Here is a 19,767-nt window from a genome sequence, read left to right as displayed (position 1 = left end):
TGTAATTCATTGGTGGGAATTTCAGATAAGCGTATGAAGATGCTTGTCCCTTCCGTCTCTCTGCTTTCCTACTGTCTTCATCCAATCCTTCTTACTCCTTTCCATGGCAAGCTGTATGCAAGGGTTTCACTGTTGTCAGTGGCTACCTCCCATCCTCTCAGTGGAAATGTTCAACGCACCCTGTCACGGCACGGCTATCCATCTGTCGGTTCTCAATCAGGCCGGAATAGAATCCAGTGATTCTTTTGCGTCTGTCACTAACGCCCCGCCCTCAGGAGTTTGAAGCTCGTCACAGTCATTCAATCATTGAATCCTACTCAGAATACCACAGACAAGGTTTAGACCTTCCGGATTCTCTTGAATGCCGCCATCAGTTCTAGCTTATACCACGAAGATTCCGGTTAAAGAATCCAAGAGATATCCACCCAATCTAAGGTAGAACGGAGGTGGTTGTCAGGCACACGTTCATAGGTGAGAATGATGATGAGTGTCACGGATCATCACATTCATCAAGTTGAAGAACAAGTGATATCTTAGAACAAGAACAAGCGGAATTGAATAGAAGAACAATAGTAATTGCATTAATACTCGAGGTACAGCAGAGCTCCACACCTTAATCTATGGTGTGTAGAAACTCCACCGTTGAAAATACATAAGTGATAATGTGATCATTGGCTTCGGCCCCAGAGAGGGAACCAGAAGAACCAAGATCAAAATACAATAGAAAAAGGTCCTACTTATAGAGAACTAGTAGCCTAGGGTTTACAAAGATGAGTAAATGACATAAAAATCCACTTCCGGGCCCACTTGGTGTGTGCTTGGGCTGAGCATTGAAGCATTTTCGTGTAGAGACTCTTCTTGGAGTTAAACGCCAGCTTTTATGCCAGTTTGGGCGTTTAACTCCCATTCTTGTGCCAGTTCCGGCGTTTAACGCTGGAAATTCTGAGGGTGACTTTGAACGCCAGTTTGGGCCATCAAATCTTGGGCAAAGTATGGACTATCATATATTTCTGGAAATCCCAGGATGTCTACTTTCCAACGCCGTTGAGAGCGCGCCAATTGGGCTTCTGTAGCTCCAGAAAATCCACTTAGAGTGCAGGGAGGTCAGAATCCAACAGCATCTACAGTCCTTTTTAGTCTCTGAATCAGATTTTTGCTCAAGTCCCTCAATTTCAGCCAGAAAATACCTGAAATCATAGAAAAACACACAAACTCATAGTAAAGTCCAGAAAAGTGAATTTTAACTAAAAACTAATAAAAATGTAACAAAAACTAACTAAAACATACTAAAAACATACTAAAAACAATGCCAAAAAGCGTATAAATTATGCGCTCATCAGTGTGCCTCCTTTAAAATGTCTTGCCTCAAAGTGCCAACATCCGGCACAATGATCCTACCCTTGAACCTCCATAACCCATCTTTTTCTTCCGACACTCTCCACTGTTTTCCTTGCTCAATAGTCGGTAACACCTTCCACACACACTTCATCATTTTGATGAGCCTTTAGGAGTTCGGACTTAAAGTCACTTGAGATTTCTAATCAGCTCAAACACAAAGTTCCGGATACTTCTCGAGTACCAATTTTTAGACTCTCGAATCCCTTGAGAAACTTCTCCTCTTGAAGCATCATCCAAGCCGCATATAGCGACTTCCGACTTAACGCATCCGCCACTACATTCGCCTTTCCCGGATGGTAATTCAACTCAAAGTCGTAGTCCTTCAATAATTCCATCAACCTTCTCTGCCTCACATTAAGATCTTTCTGATCAAAGAGGTACTTCAAGCTCTTATGATCAGAGAAAACTTGGAACTTAACCCCATAGAGGTAATGCCTCCACACCTTTAGCGCAAACACAACCGCAGCAAGCTCCAAGTCGTGCGTAGGATAATTAACTTCATGTGGCCTCAACTGCCGTGAGGCATATGCCACCATATTATGATGCTGCATCAGCACGCACCCTAAACCCTTTAATGAGACATCACAGTACACCTCAAATGGCTCGTTCGGCTCAGGTAACACTAACACAGGTGCAGTGGTCAACTTTTTCTTCAACGTCTGAAAGCTCTCCTCGCACTCAAGAGTCCAAACAAACGGAGTGTCTTTGCGGGTTATCTTTGTCATTGGCAAAGCTATCTGTGAAAAGCCCTTGATAAATATTCGGTAATAGCCAGTTAAACCCAGAAAACTCCTAATCTCCGTTACAGTGGTTGGTTGCTTCCAATCCATCACAGCCTCCACCTTAGTTGGATCTACGGCTATTCCCTTCTTACTCACCACGTGGCCCAAAAACTTCACCTCACTCTTCCAAAACTCACACCTAGACAGTTTTGCATAGAGTTTCTTCTCCTTTAGAATCTGCAACATGGTCCTCAAGTGTTCCGCATGCTCTTCATCAGTCTTAGAATAAATCAGTATGTCATCAATGAAGACAACAACGAATCTATCTAGAAACAGACGAAAAACTCTATTCATGTAATCCATAAACACTGCAGGAGCGTTCGTCAATCCAAAAGACATCACAGTGTACTCGTAATGACCATAACGAGTCCTAAAAGCGGTCTTAGGGATATCCTCACCCCTCACCCTTATCTGGTGATAACCAGATCGCAACTCGATCTTGGAGAAAACTCCAGCTCCTTGTAACTGATCCATGAGATCATCAATTCTCGGCAATGGGTACTTATTCTTTATTGTAACCTTGTTCAGTTGCCTGTAATCCACACAGAGCCGCATACTCCCATCTCTCTTCTTTACCAGTAGCACTGGCGCACCCCACGGAGAGACACTTGGTCGTATAAAATTCTTACCCAACAAATCCTCTAATTGAGACTTTAGCTCGTCCATCTCTAACGGTGACATCCTATAAGGAGCGCTTGAGATTGGTCCCGCCCCGGGCACCAACTCAATAGCAAACTCAACCTCTCGGTTAGGTGGAAACTCATCAATATCATCGGGAAACACTTTCGGAAACTCACACAGAACTGAAATCTGTTCCAACCTTTGATCATCACCCAAAACACCTGCGGTTAACAACAGGATACCTAGACATTCGGTTCCGGAACAGTTTACCATCATCGAATTCAAGTAATAATTATTTACCACGACCGGCCCTTCTGTATCTTCCGGCATAAAGTACACTGACTTTATAGAACAATCAAGCAGGACATGGTTCTTAGATAACTAGTCCAATCCCAAGATAAGATCAAGACCGATCATCGGTAAGCAGATTAAATTATGAATAAAATCACGCTGCTTGAACCTAAAGGAAACTTTCGGGCATCCTAGCCTAGTTACCATGGCTTTATGGGTAGCATTATACACTTTTAGGTCATAACCTAAAGTTACAATCTTCAATCCTAACTCATGGGCTTTCTCAAGTGCAATGAATGAATGCGATGCTCCCGAATCAAATAAAGCATTTAAAGTTTGACCAGCCATTTCACAGTTACCTCGAATGAGTGTCTCAGATCCCTCAGCACCTATAGCTGAAGTGGTGAACACCTGACCAGTCTGTTGTGCCTTCCCAGCACCTTGTTTCTGCTTCTCTGGACAACTTGCGGCTTTATGCCCCGCCTTTCCATAATTGTAGCACAAATCCCATCTAGCCTTGCATGGTGCTCCCGGATGGTGACTCCCACATCTAGTACAAGCTTGATCATTCTGAGGCTGCTTCCCAAACTTCTTCCCTTGGGAGTTGTTGTTGTTGTTGGTCCTCCTGAAAGAGCTTTCCCTCTTGAAAGGCGGACCTCTAGGTGCAAAGCTCTTCCCTTGGTTCTGTGGGAATGATCCTTTGTGATTCCCTTTCTCAGCGGTTGCCCTTTTTACACACTCTTCAGCAACCCTACACTTGTTTACCAACTCGGAGAAAGTCCTAATTTCCATTGGTCCCACTGAACTGAAAATATCGCTCCGGAGTCCTCCTTCATACTTAACACACTTCCATTCCTCATATTCCACCGGAGTCCCTTGGCACATACAAGAGAACCTGAACAGCTCTTCAAACTTGTCAGTATACTCAGATACGGACATGGTACCCTGCTTCAGCTGTAACAATTCAAGCTCCTTGGCCGTCCTAGCAGAAGTCGGAAATTACTTCTTATAGAACTCCTCTTGGAAGACATTCCAGGTGATATAGTCATCACCCTGCTGCAAAAGACGTCGGATACCTTGCTACCAATGCGATGCTTCACCGGTGAGCATATAGGTAGCAAACTCGACACGCTGTCCTTCAGGCACCACTTGTGCTTGCAGTGCTCGCTCTATAGCCTGAAACCATGTATCAGCCTCAGTCGAGCTAGTAGTTCCCTTGAACTTAGGCGGATTAACCTTCAAAAAGTTTGCCAGTGTCATCGGGCCCTGAACTCCACCTCCATCATTACCATGGTTGTTCATCTGTTGACCAAGAGCCTCAGGAGTGGCTTGCATAGCAGCAGCCATGTTCTCCAACGCAGTCATAAAGTTCACCGGGTCATTAGGGTTATTCTCCGGTGCACGAACATTAGTACAACCTCTACCACGGCCTCTAACGCATCCACGAGACGCCATCTGGTCCCTATACACACCCAACAATCGATATTAAGTTGATCAGTCTCAATATCGGAAGTCTAGTACTTCAAAGTCCCAAATGCATGCTCATGAATGTTTATGCCAACTATATCAAGCAGATATACTAATAGCACATAACACACACAGAGAATGCACAGAAGCATAGTCAGTCCGTCCCTTAGGCTCTACAAGAACGAACTGCTCTGATACCATAATGTAACACCCCACCATACAGAGTCTTATGCTTAAGTCATAAGTCAGAGATGGCAAGGTATTACGACCTCTAAAATAAAAATTTAGTACTTATAATAGTATGAATGATTGATTATAACTAGGAGCCTTTATAGAAAAAGGGGTAAACAAAAATCGCAACTCGAAAGCGCAACACTCCGATCGATAACGTAACGAACAAGGATAAACCAACGCGAGATTATATATATACAAAGAAGTGTCAAGAATAGGAATATCAAGACTCAAAATCCGACTGCGAAGATAACCGGTCCGAGCATAGCAATATATACATATGATAAAATAAGGAAACCCCAAAGGAAACCCAAAGGGACACAAATACAGAAACCTATTCTCCAAAATCTCCCATAAGAGGAGTCATCACAGTTTGTATTATTTAATGGAGATAAAAGTATCTAAGCAAAACATATGAACCAAAACAAAGTCCCAAGAACAAGGATCTTTGCTAATCGAGAAGTCTCCAGCAGGCCTCAGCAAGAAACCTCACGTCCTGCATCTGTAAACCACAAAATCCGCATGGGTGAGAACCAGAGGTCCCCAGCATGGTAACAGCTTCCACATATATAATACATAATAATAGAGAAAAGCCAAAGGCAATCCTAGAACTTCCTCCAGATAATATCAAAGCTTATAAACAAGCTAAACCATATGTGGCGACTAACTAAAGATTCTTCAGTCTAAATAATACTTCCCTTTCCAATTCCTTCACACCTCCCAACCACCAGCAGGAGTATAATGTAGCAAACACAGTTATATCAAACAAGGAATATACAAATAGGAACAAATAAGGCATTTAGACAATTAGCAAGTAATATGCAGTCAAATAGGCAATCTCAAACAATTCATATAGTATGCATATGATGAATGCCTGTCCCTAGTGGCTGATGATATCATCTGTCGGTTATAGAGCCAACCCGACAGTCCTGGTAGCTAACCATTGGACTGTCCCTCTGTCGCGCATCCCCAACTCGAGTTATACTCATCATAAACTTGATCATAATCATGATCTATATCCATCACCTTCACTGGTGAATATTTACGGGGGCGAGCTCATCTGGGGCTTTCACAGTGCCCGGCCACACTTACGACATAGGGTCAGAAGATCTTCAATTCTCAACCTGGAGCACGTGGTGGCTAGCCACTGCTTCCTTCCAGGGAAACTCTCATCTCCAACAGTGGAAGTGCAACATTCACAATTCATTCAATAGCATATATGCTTTTATACATAGCCATAATCATGGCTCCGCCATAACACGACAATAATCTAGCCATCCGGCTCACGGTTAAATCCATAACCAGCCATCTCATTAACAATTACGGCCTTTCGGCCCATGGCATAACAAGCACTTCCACCGCCATCCTCTGCCTCTCACATAATCATCTTTGATCCTCATTGATCATTCATTTTTCCCTTGCTTCATTCGTAAGTTACCACATCCCCTAGCTCCTTTTCTCGTAGCTAGAGATATCATAATGATTTAAGACATAAGTTGTGAGATCGGAGGCTTAAAAGTATGAGATTTGGCTTTTAAAACTCAAAAATCAACTTTGGGATGAAAACAGGGCCACGCGTACGCGCACGCGTGGATGGCCATAAAACCCATCGACGCGTATGCGTCATGCACGCTAACGTGTGGATTGAAAAATAGCCAAGCGACGCGCACGCGTCAGCCACGCGTACGTGTGGGTTCTCTCGTGCCCCAGGCATAAATCTGGCACAGTTCTGGCACAACTTTCTGGAAAATGGCTGGGCATTGGGTGCAGCACATCGGCGCGCCCGCGCACATCACGCGCACGCGTGGATGGCATTTTCGAGAAGAATGGCGCACACGCGCTAAGCGCGTCTACGCGCGGGGGTCATTCTGCTAAAAATTTTCTAAGTTAAAAACTACAGAATTCATAGATTCAACCCCCAATCTTCCGACAGACATAACTTCCTCATTTTAAATCGTTTTTCACCCGTTCTTCAAACGGCATGGACATCCCGAATCCAATTTCATTTCTAAACAGATTTGGCACAAAACAAAGATCCGTAGTCCAAGTTATGTCCCGTCAAAGTATGCCCAAAAACCATATTTTCATACAAAACCACAAAGTGCCATTTTCAAAACAAACCATTTTCAACTCTTTTCAAAATCAATCAAAACATGCCAATTTCATCCATTTTCTTTGAAATCAATCAAAACATACCAAAGTCAACATCAAGCCTCCTCAGCTCACATATTGACACATTACCACAATTTACAAAATCACTATCCCATCATTTTAACCCACTTCACCCAAGTGGCTCAAACTCAAACACATTGACATATCATATACTCTTCCTCATGCCAATTTTCAACAACACCAATTCCAATAAATCATCATTGTACACAATCAATATCATACTCACCATCAACATGGTTCAACCCACAATTCAACCATAACCAATCATCAAGCATATATCACAACATGCATATTTCTCATACATCATACCCTCAAGGCATCAATAATCATCATCACATATATGACCACATTATATATATCAACCATTCAACAACACCAACAATTCAATGCCTATCTTAAGGCCTCTAGCCTAAGTATTTCCTACCACATTACATATTAGATACGAGAAACCGAGACCATACCTTAGCCGATTTTCCAAGCTCAACCGGAGCACTTCCAAACCACTTTTCCTCAAGCTCTCAAGGCCTCAACACCTCCAAGAAAAGGTTTTTTACCACCAAACCCTTTTCAAGCTTTTCAATATCACCAATCAAGCTCCAATATTCACATATACACAACCTAAGCCACAATCATCACACCCATACACAACATCTCAAAACCCAAACATCATAGAACCACAAATTACACTAGGGTTGAGAATCTTACCACACCCAAGATCCAAGGAAACAAGATTAACCTTCTCATTCAAGAGAGTTGGGTCCTATAACATCAAAGAGCCCAAAGTCTCAACATTTTTGCTCATGAAACTCGAAATCAAGGCTAGAAATTTGAACAGAAAAACGTGGCTTACCTCAAGATTAATTGTATGGGTTTTGTAGAGCTCTCCACGGTGAACGTGTGGCCATAAACGGAGCAACAATCGGAGCTCTAGATCAAAAGTTATGGTGGTTTGAAGATCAAGTGAGAGAAAGAACCAGAAAAAGTGTTCTTCCCTCCATGGCCTCCATTTCCAACGTGTGAGTGTGTTTAATGAGGAGAGAGAATGCTGAAAACTAGGGTTTTGGTTTAGTTTAGTTGGGCCTAGGGCCCACTTTGGGTCCGGTTGGCCCGATTTGGCCCGTTCAGTCCAATCTTGGTCCGAATTCTATAAAATTGGTACCGAAATTCTCATCTCAATCTCCTCTATCACATTTAGCCATAAAAATCACATTTAGAGCTTTCTAGAATAAATTCTCATTTATGGGTTAATTAGCCGTTAATTAACTGGGTCTTACAAGATACCTATTATTTCCTTGGGCCTGTCGAATCCCTGGAGAGGACAAACAAGAAACTACCTTTCTTTCCTTGTGCTCAAGGGGAAGATTTGGTGCTTAACCAAACTTTCGATTTCCCTTTCTTCATTAATCAGAAACCTTTTAGGAATAATCCAAAGATTAATCCTCGAGGATCTAACTTCACGGCCTAGTATCAGCGCCTTGCCCCTACAAAAAACACTGACTGGGGGGCTCTGGGGATCCAGGAACTACTGAGGCTTTCCCACTTTTCACCTTCAACGTTCTCTTGGATGATTGGAGCTTGGTGTACGAAATTGTGATCATCAATGGCGCCATCAACATGGTACGCACAATTGTAATCCCAACTCTTTATCACAACTTCGCACAAGTAACCAGCAAGTGCACTGGGTCGTCCAAGTAATAAACCTTACGCGAGTAAGGGTCGATCCCACAGAGATTGTTGGTATGAAGCAAGCTATGGTCATCTTGTAAATCTTAGTCAGGCAAACTCAAATGGTTATGAAGGATATAAAGCATAAAGATAAAGATAGAGATACTTATGTAATTCATTGGTGGGAATTTCAGATAAGCGTATGAAGATGCTTTGTCCCTTCCGTCTCTCTGCTTTTCTACTGTCTTCATCCAATCCTTCTTACTCCTTTCCATGGCAAGCTGTATGCAGGGTTTCACTGTTGTCAGTGGCTACCTCCCATCCTCTCAGTGAAAATGTTCAACGAACCCTGTCACGGCACGGCTAATCATCTGTCGATTCTCAATCAGGTTGGAATAGAATCCAGTGATTCTTTTGCGTCTGTCACTAACGCCCAGCCTTCAGGAGTTTGAAGCTCATCACAGTCATTCAATCATTGAATCCTACTCAGAATACCACAGACAATGTTTTGATCTTCCGGATTCTCTTGAATGCCGCCATCAGTTCTAGCTTATACCACGAAGATTTCGATTAAGAAATCCAAGAGATAAACATTCAAGCCTTGTTTGCTTGTAGAACAGAAGTGGTTGTCAGGCACTCGTTCATAAGTGAGAATGATGATGAGTGTCACATAATCATCACATTCATCATGTTCTTGGGTGCAAATGAATATCTTAGAACAAGAACAAGCCGAATTGAATAGAAGAACAATAGTAATTGCATTAATACTCGAGGTACAGCAGAGCTCCAAACCTTAATCTATGGTGTGTAGAAACTCCACCGTTGAAAATACATAAGAACAAGGTCTAGGCATGGCCGAGAGGCCAGCCTCCAAATGTGATCAAAAGATCTAAAATGATCCAAAGATGAAAATACAATAGCAAAAGGTCCTATTTGTAGAAAACTAGTAGCCTAGGGTTTACAGAAATGAGTAAATTACATAAAAATCCACTTCCGGGCCCACTTGGTGTGTGCTTGGGCTGAGCATTGAAGCATTTTCATGTAGAGACTTCTCTTGGAGTTAAAGGCCAGCTTTTATGCCAGTTTGGGCGTTTAACTCCCATTCTTGTGCCAGTTCCGGCGTTTAACGCCGGGCAGTTTTGAGCTGATTTGAAACGCCGGTTTGGGCCATCAAATCCTGGGCAAAGTATGGACTATTATACATTGCTGGAAAGCCCAGGATGTCTACTTTCCAAAGCCGTTGAGAGCGCGCCAATTGGGTCTCTGTAGCTCCATAAAATCTACTTCGAGTGCAGGGAGGTCAGAATCCAGCAGCATCTGCAGTCCTTTTTAGTCTCCGAATCAGATTTTTGCTCAAGTCCCTCAATTTCAGCCAGAAAATACCTGAAATCACAGAAAAACACACAAACTCATAGTAAAGTCTAGAAAAGTGAATTTTAACTAAAAACTAATAAAAATATACTAAAAACTAACTAAAACATACTAAAAACATACTAAAAACAATGCCAAAAAGCGTATAAATTATCCGCTCATCACAACACCAAACTTAAATTGTTGCTTGTCCTCAAGCAACTAAAAATCAAATAAGATAAAAAGAAGAGAATATACAATGAATTCCAAAAATATCTATGAAGATCAGTATTAATTAGATGAGCGGGGCTTTTAGCTTTTTGCCTCTGAACAGTTTTGGCATCTCACTCTATCCTTTGAAATTCAGAATGATTGGCTTCTATAGGAACTCAGAATCCAGATAGTGTCATTGATTCTCCTAGTTAAGTATGATGATTCTTGAACACAGCTACTTTATGAGTCTTGGCCGTGGCCCAAAACACTCTGTCTTCCAGTATTACCACCGGATACATACATGCCACAGACACATAATTGGGTGAACCTTTTCAGATTATGACTCAGCTTTGCTAGAGTCCCCAATTAGAGGTGTCCAGGGTTCTTAAGCACACTCTTTTTGCCTTGGATCACAACTTTATTTCTTTCTTTTTCTTTTTTTTCGTTTTCTTTTCTCCCTTTTTTTTTCGTTTTTCTCCTTCTCTTTTTTTTTGTATTAACTGCTTTTTCTTGCTTCAAGAATCATTTTTATGATTTTTCAGATCCTCAGTAACATGTCTCCTTTTTTATCATCTTTCAAGAGCCAACATTCATGAACAGCAAATTCAAAAGACATATGCACTGTTTAAGCATATATTCAGAAAACAAAAGTATTGCCACCACATCAAAATAATTAATCTGTTATAAAATTTAAAATTCATGTAATTCTTCTCTTTTTCAATTAAGAACATTTTTCATTCAAGAAAGGTGATGGATTCATAGGACATTCATAACTTTAAAGCATAGACACTAAGACACTAATGATCACAAGACACAAACATAGATAAGCATAAGCATAATTTTCGAAAAATAGGAAAATAAAGAACAAGGAAATTAAAGAACGGGTCCACCTTAGTGATGGCGGTTTGTTCTTCCTCTTGAAGATCTTATGGAGTGCTTGAGCTCCTCAATGTCTCTTCCTTGCCTTTGTTGCTCCTCTCTCATGATTCTTTGATCTTCTCTAATTTCATGGAGGAGAATGGAATGTTCTTGGTGCTCTACCCTTAGTTGTCCCATGTTGGAACTCAATTCTCCTAGGGAGGTGTTCAGTTGCTCCCAATAGTTTTGTGGAGGAAAGTGCATCCCTTGAGGCGTCTCAGGGATTTCATGATGAGTGGGATCTCTTGTTTGCTCCATCCTTTTCTTAGTGATGGGATTGTCCTCATCAATGGGGATGTCTCCCTCAATGTCAATTCCCACTGAATAACAGAGATGACAAATGAGATGAGGAAAGGCTAACCTTGCCAAGGTAGAGGACTTGTCCGCCACCTTATAAGGTTCTTGGGCTATAACCTCATGAACTTCTACTTCTTCTCCAATCATGATGCTATGAATCATGATAGCCTGATCTATAGTAACTTCGGACCGGTTGCTAGTGGGAATGATTGAGCGTTGGATAAACTCCAACCATCCCCTAGCCACGGGCTTGAGGTCATGCCTTCTCAATTGAACCGGCTTTCCTCTTGAATCTCTCTTCCATTGGGCGCCCTCTTCACAAATGACTGTGAGGACTTAGTCCAACCTTTGATCAAAGTTGACCCTTCTAGTGTAAGGGTGTTCATCTCCATGCATCATGGGCAAGTTGAATGCCAACCTTACATTTTCCGGACTAAAATCCAAGTATTTCCCCCCGAACCATAGTAAGCGAATTCTTTGAATGGGGTTGGTAAGAACTTCCCAACCTCTTCTTCGGATCTCATATCGGATCTCCGGATATTCATTCTTTTTGAGTTTAAAAGGGACCTCGGGGATCACCTTCTTCAGGGCCACAACTTCATAGAAGTGGTCTTGATGCACCCTTGAGATGAATCTCTCCATCTCCCATGACTCGGAGGTGAAAGCTTTTGCCTTTCCTTTCCTCTTTCTAGAGGTTTCTCCGGCCTTGGATGCCATAAATGGTTATGAAAAAACAAAAAGCAATGCTTTTTCCACACCAAACATAAAAGGTTTGCTCGTCCTCGAGCAAAAGAAGAAAGAAGATAGTAGAAGAAGAAGAAATGAATGAGAAGGAAATGGCTTTGTGGTTCGGCCAAGGGGGAGAAGTAGTGTTTAGGTTGTGTGAAAATGAAGGAGTGAAGATGGGTTTATATAGGGGTGAAGAGGTGGGTAGGGTTCGGCTATGGGAGGGTATTTTTCGGTGGGAAAGTGGTTTGAATTTGAATGGTGAGGTAGGTGTGGTTTTATGAAGGATGGATGTGAGTGGTGAAGAGAAAGATGGGATTTGATAGGTGAAGGGTTTTTGGGGAAGAGGTGTTGAGGTGATTGGTGAATGGGTGAAGAAGAGAGAGAGTGGTGGGGTAGGTGGGGATCCTGTGGGGTCCACAGATCCTGAGGTGTCAAGGAAAAGTCATCCCTGCACCAAGTGGCGAGCAAAATTGCTCTCTGTGCCAATTCTGGCATTAAACGCGGGGCTAGTGCCCATTTCTGGCGTTTAACGCCAAGTTCTTGCCCTTTTCTGGCGTTTAACGCCAGTCTGGTGCCCCTTTCTGGCGTTAAACGCCCAGAATGGTGCCAGACTGGGCGTTAAACCCCCATTTGCTATCCTTATTGGCATTTAAATGCCAGCAGGTTCTTCCTCTAGGGTGTGCTATTTTTCTTTCTGTTTTTCATTCTGTTTTTGCTTTTTGAATTGATTTTGTGACTTCCCATGATCATGAACCTACAGAAAACATAAAATAACAAAGGAAAATAGATAATTATAACATTGGGTTGCCTCCCAACAAGCGCTTTCTTTAATGTCAGTAGCTTGACAGTGGGCTCTCATGGAGCCTCACAGATACTCAGAGCAATGTTGGAACCTCCCAACACCAAACTTAGAGTTTGAATGTGGGGGTTCAACACCAAACTTAGAAGTTGGTTTTGGCCTCCCAACACCAAACTTAGAGTTTGACTGTGGGGGCTCTGTTTGACTCTGTTTTGAGAGAAGCTCTTCATGCTTCCTCTCCATGGTGACAGAGGGATATCCTTGGGCCTTAAACACAAAGTATTCTTCATTCACTTGAATGATCAATTCTCCTCTGTCCACATCAATCACAGCCTTTGCTGTGGCTAGGAAGGGTCTGCCAAGGATGATGGATTCATCCATGCACTTCCCAGTCTCTAGGACTATGAAATCAGCAGGGATGTAATGGTCTTCAACTTTTACCAGAACATCCTCTACAAGTCCATAAGCTTGTTTTCTTGAATTGTCTGCCATCTCTAGTGAGATTTTTGCAGCTTGCACCTCAAAGATCCCTAGCTTCTCCATTACAGAGAGAGGCATGAAGTTGATACTTGACCCTAGGTCACACAGAGCCTTCTTGAAGGTCATGGTGCCTATGGCACAAGGTACTGAGAACTTCCCAGGATCCTGTCTCTTTTGAGGTAATTTTTGCCTAGACAAGTCATCCAGTTCTTTAGTGAGCAAAGGGGGTTCATCCTCCCAAGTCTCATTACCAAATAACTTGTCATTTAGCTTCATGATTGCTCCAAGGTACTTGGCAACTTGCTCTTCAGTGACATATTCATCCTCTTCAGAGGAAGAATACTCTTCAGAGCTCATGAATGGCAGAAGTAAATCCAATGGAATCTCTATGGTCTCAGTGGGAGCCTCAGATTCCCATGGTTCCTCATTAGGGAACTCATTGGAGGCCAGTGGACGTCTATTGAGGTCTTCCTCAGTGGTGTTCACTGCCTCTTCCTCCTCTCCAAATTCGGCCTTGTTGATGGCCTTGCACTCTCCTTTTGGATTTTCTTCTGTATTGCTTGGAAGAGTGCTAGGAGGGAGTTCAGTAATTTTCTTACTCAGCTGACCCACTTGTGCCTCCAACTTTCTAATGGAGGACCTTGTTTCAGTCATGAAACTTTGAGTGGTTTTGATTAGATCAGAGACCATGGTTGCTAAATCAGAGTGGTTGTGCTTAGAACTCTCTGTCTGTTGCTGAGAAGATGATGGAAAAGGCTTGCCATTGTTAAACCTGTTTCCTCCACCATTATTATTGTTGAAACCTTGTTGAGGTCTCTGTTGATCCTTCCATGAAAGATTTGGATGATTTCTCCATGAAGGATTATAGGTGTTTTCATAGGATTCTCCCATGTAATTCACCTCTTCCATTGAGGGGTTCTCAGGATCATAAGCTTCTTCTTCAGATGAAGCATCCTTAGTACTGCTTGGTGCATTTTGCATTCCAGACAGACTTTGAGAAATCATAATGACTTGCTGGGTCAATATTTTGTTCTGAGCCAATATGGCATTTAGAGTATCAATCTCAATAACTCCTTTCTTCTGATTTGTCCCATTGTTCACAGGATTCCTTTCGGAAGTGTACATGAATTGATTATTTGCAACCATTTCAATTAGTTCTTGAGCTTCTGTAGGCGTCTTCTTCAGATGAAGAGATCCTCCAGCAGAGCTATCCAAAGACATCTTGGACAGTTCAGACAAACCATCATAGAAAATACCTATGATGCTCCATTCAGAAAGCATATCAGAGGGACACTTTCTGATTAATTGTTTGCATCTTTCCCAAGCTTCATAGAGGGATTCTCCTTCCTTCTGTCTGAAGGTTTGGACTTCCACTCTAAGCTTACTCAATTTTTGAGGTGGAAAGAACTTTGCCAAGAAGGCATTGACTAGCTTTTCCCATGAGTTCAGGCTTTCTTTAGGTTGTGAGTCCAACCATATTCTAGCTTTGTCTCTTACAGCAAAAGGGAATAGCATAAGTTTGTAGACCTCAGGGTCAACCCCATTGGTCTTGACAGTGTCACAGATTTGTAAGAACTCAGCTAAAAACTGATGAGGATCTTCCAATGGAAGTCCATGGAACTTGCAATTCTGTTGCATCAGAGAAACTAATTGAGGCTTAAGCTCAAAGTTGTTTGCTCCAATGGCAGGGATAGAGATGCTTCTCCCATAGAAGTCGGGAGTAGGTGCAGTAAAGTCACCCAGCACCTTCCTTGCATTGTTGGTATTGTTGTTGTTTTCGGCTGCCATGGGTTCTTCTTCTTTGAAGATTTCTGTTAGGTCCTCTACAGAGAGTTGTGCCTTAGCTTCTCTTAGCTTTCACTTCAAGGTCCTTTCAGGTTCAGGGTCAGCCTTAACAAGAATGCTTTTGTCTTTGCTCCTGCTCATATGAAAGAGAAGAAAACAAGAAAATATGGAATCCTCTATGTCACAGTATAGAGATTCCTTGAGGTGTCAGAGGAAAAGAAAAATAGAAGGCAGAAGTAGAAGAATTCGAACTTATCAAGAGAGATGGAGTTCGAATTGTGCATTAAGGAATAGTGTTAGTCTATAAATAGAAGGATGTGAAAAGAGGGGAAGAAATTTTCGAAAATTAAGTAAGAGATTTTAAAAAAACATTTTGAAAAATACTAATTGATTTTTGAAACCTAAGAGTGGAAAAGAAATCAAGTGATTTTTTTGAAAAAATATTTTGAAATTAGAAATTAAAAAGATATGATTGAAAACTATTTTGAAAAAGATGTGATTGAGAAGATATGATTTGAAAAACAAATTAAAAATATTTGATTTTGAAAATTAATGACTTAGCTATCAAGAAAAGATATGATTCAGACATTAAACTTTTCTCAACAAAAAAGGCAACATGCTTGAAATGTTGAATCAAATCATTAATTGATAGCAAGTATTTTTGAAAATGGAAAGAAATTGATTTTGAAAAAGATTTAATTGAAAAGATTTGATTTGAAAAAGATTTGATTTTGAAAAATTTTGAAAACCTGAAAAAATTTTGAATTAAAAACAGAATCTTCCCTCTTGTGCCATCCTGGCGTTAAACGCGCAGAGTGGTGCACATTCTGGCGTTTAACGCCCAAACTACTACCCTTTTGGGCGTTAAACGCCCAGCCAGGCACCCTGGCTGGCGTTTAAACGCTAGTTTGTCTTCCTCACTGGGCGTTTTGAACGCCCAGCTTTTTCTGTGTAATTCCTCTGCTGTATGTTCTGAATCTTCAATTCTCTGTATTATTGACTTGAAAAGACACAAATTAAAAATATTTTTGGATTTTTAATAATGAGGAATAATCAAAATGCAACTAGAATCAAATAACAATGCATGCAAGACACCAAACTTAGAAGTTTTTATACTATTGACACTAACAAAATGATAATGCATATGAGAAACAACAAAACACTCAAGTCAAGAGAATTCAAAGATCAGAGCAAGTAAATCATCAAGAAAAACTTGAAGATCACTGAAGACACATGAAAAATGCAAGAAGAACAGAAACATGCAATTGACACCAAACTTAAAATGAGACTAGTGTCTCGATAAGAAACATAAAATATTTTTGGTTTTTATTATTTTGTAAATTTTTTTGGATTTTTCGAAAATTAAGTAGAAAAGAAAATAAAGGTATCAAAATTCTTAATGAGAATTCCAGGAATCATGCAATGTTAGTCTAAAGCTTTAGTCTAAAGAAATTAGACATGGCTAGCCAAGCTTCAGCAGGACATTGCATTCAAGAGCTAAATTGATGAGAATCAATCAGCTTTGGTGATGATAAGAACATCACCTTGAAACACTAGAATTCATCCTTAAGAACTCTGAAGAAAAATACCTAATCTAAGCAACAAGATGAACCGTCAGTTGTCCAAACTCGAACAATCCCCGGCAACGGCGCCAAAAACTTGGTGCTGTTGCCGGATCAAAAATTTGGCACTGATGTTACCGGACCAAAAGCTTGCCGAAAACTCGAACAATCCCCGGCAACGGCGCCAAAAACTTGGTGCACGAAATTGTGATCATCAATGGCGCCATCAACATGGTACGCACAATTGTAATCCCAACTCTTTATCACAACTTCGCACAACTAACCAGCAAGTGCACTGGGTCGTCCAAGTAATAAACCTTACACGAGTAAGGGTCGATCCCACAGAGATTGTTGGTATGAAGCAAGCTACGGTCATCTTGTAAATCTTAGTCAGGCAAACTCAAATGGTTATGAAGGATATAAAGCATACAGATAAAGACAGAGATACTTATGTAATTCATTAGTGGGAATTTCAGATAAGCGTATGAAGATGCTTTGTCCCTTCCGTCTCTCTGCTTTCCTACTGTCTTCATCCAATCCTTCTTACTCCTTTCCATGGCAAGCTGTATGCAGGGTTTCACCGTTGTCATCCTCCCATCCTCTTAGTGAAAATGTTCAACGCACCCTGTCACGGCACGGCTAATCATCTGTCGGTTCTCAATCAGGTTGGAATAGAATCCAGTGATTCTTTTGCGTCTGTCACTAACGCCCAGCCTTCAGGAGTTTAAAGCTCGTCACAGTCATTCAATCATTGAATCCTACTCAGAATACCACAGACAAGGTTTAGACTTTCCGGATTCTCTTGAATGCCGCCATCAGTTCTAGCTTATGCCACGAAGATTCCGATTAAAAAATCCAAGAGATAAACATTCAAGCCTTGTTTGCTTGTAGAACAGAAGTGGTTGTCAGGCACTCGTTCATAAGTGAGAATGATGACGAGTGTCACATAATCATCACATTCATCATGTTCTTGGGTGCAAATGAATATCTTAGAACAAGAACAAGCCGAATTGAATAGAAGAACAATAGTAATTGCATTAATACTCGAGGTACAGCAGAGCTCCAAACCTTAATCTATGGTGTGTAGAAACTCCACCGTTGAAAATACATAAGAACAAGGTCTAGGCATGGCCGAGAGGCCAGCCTCCAAATGTGATCAAAAGATCTAAAATGATCTAAAGATGAAAATACAATAGCAAAAGGTCCTATTTGTAGAAAACTAGTAGCCTAGGGTTTACAGAAATGAGTAAATTACATAAAAATCCACTTCCGGGCCCACTTGGTGTGTGCTTGGGCTGAGCATTGAAGCATTTTCGTGTAGAGACTTCTCTTGGAGTTAAACGCCAGCTTTTATGCCAGTTTGGGCGTTTAAATCCCATTCTTGTGCCAGTTCCGGCGTTTAACGCCGGGCAGTTTTGAGCTGATTTGGAACGCCGATTTGGGCCATCAAATCTTAGGCAAAGTATGGACTATTATACATTGATGAAAAGCCCAGGATGTCTACTTCCCAACGCCGTTAAGAGCGCGCCAATTGAGCTTCTGTAGCTCCAGAAAATCTACTTTGAGTGCAGGGAGGTCAGAATCCAACAGCATCTGCAGTCCTTTTTAGTCTCTGAATCAGATTTTTGCTCAAGTCCCTCAATTTCAGTCAGAAAATACCTGAAATCACAGAAAAACACACAAACTCATAGTAAAGTCCAGAAAAGTGAATTTTAACTAAAAACTAATAAAAATATACTAAAAACTAACTAAAACATACTAAAAACATACTAAAAACAATGCCAAAATGCGTATAAATTATCCGCTCATCAGAGCTGTAACTTATTTTTGGAATAGGACAACCAACAACTTCTACCTCCCTTGTCGAATGATTGGTATGTCTCTTTTAGATGTAGCCGCTATCACAGGGCTTTCGATAAATCCTCCAGACTGTACTTCTGACATGCAGCCCAAGCGCCAATACAATATTGTCTTAACCAATTCCAATAGTGATTTCATTGCTCATAACATGGGTGCCGAGGGCACTGCTGTTACAGATAACGAGCATGTAGCCTTCATGTTCTATTGGTTGAATGCAATGTTCTCGAAGCGTTCAAATGTCAAAGTTTTTCCTTCCTCTAGCTGCTCTGCTTCATGAAGGAAATACCTTTAATTTGGCCAAACTTCTTCTAGTGCATATTTTTGAAGAGTTTGGTCAACTCGTACATTGTCTTCGAGACAAAAGTATAATTAGTACAAGTGGCCCTCTCTGGCTTCTCCAATTATGGCTTAATGCCATTTTCGAAAAATTTATGACAAAGCCTGGAGGTGGTGCTACTGATAAACACCACATCGAAGGCTTCTGATTAGCTGATTACAAGCCCAATTTCCCAAATACACAATCGCACGAAGACTGATTTTGGGCTGTTTTTTCTCTCTTCCATTCTTGTAAATATTTTTACAATGACAACTACAATTTTGCTCCTTTTATGCGTCGAAATTGTGGTCTTGCATGGCTTGATCGTTTACTCTTCCTAAATGACACTAAGGAAAATGAACTTACAAATCGGAATTGGGCGAACTTGCTAGCTGTCCAAATAATTCCTACAGGGTTGTCCCAACACAAAAAGAAAAGATTCAAAGTGACCTTGTATGCCCCTCACTTTATAGTTAGGAAACTGGCCTTTTCTCAAGCCATCCCAACTCCACTGTCTCGAAATAGTGACCCATTCTGCCACATCACTCTGACTTCCCAAGAAGAACTCGATGCTTGCCTCTTGAAAAATCAGCAATATAGGGAACATTTTAATTTCCTTGTTTATGAGCGCAGCTCATATATCACCAAGTCCTGCTTCGAATGGTGGACTGCTTACTACTCTAAGTACACTCGTACTTTATAGGAAATTCAACAATCTATTATTCGAACAGCCCCTGCTGCTGAAAGTTCCCCTAAAAGAATCCTCAAAAGAAAAACTAACACTACAGCTTCCTCACGACAACCACCACACAAAAGTCAAATGACTCCTAC

At 41.3% G+C, this 19,767-nt stretch overlaps 1 non-coding gene across 1 annotated transcript; it reads left to right on the top strand.

The window, feature by feature from the left end:
• Window positions 1–14,688: 14,688 nt before the first annotated feature.
• Window positions 14,689–14,796, top strand: LOC112713070 (small nucleolar RNA R71). Its single transcript, XR_003158078.1, has one exon. It is a non-coding gene; the product is annotated as a small nucleolar RNA R71 (small nucleolar RNA).
• The last annotated feature ends 4,971 nt before the right edge of the window (window positions 14,797–19,767 follow it).

This window comes from Arachis hypogaea, chromosome 1 (assembly GCF_003086295.3).
Source record: "Arachis hypogaea cultivar Tifrunner chromosome 1, arahy.Tifrunner.gnm2.J5K5, whole genome shotgun sequence".
Lineage (NCBI taxonomy): Eukaryota > Viridiplantae > Streptophyta > Magnoliopsida > Fabales > Fabaceae > Arachis > Arachis hypogaea.
This window is presented reverse-complemented; position numbering and strand designations above follow the sequence as displayed.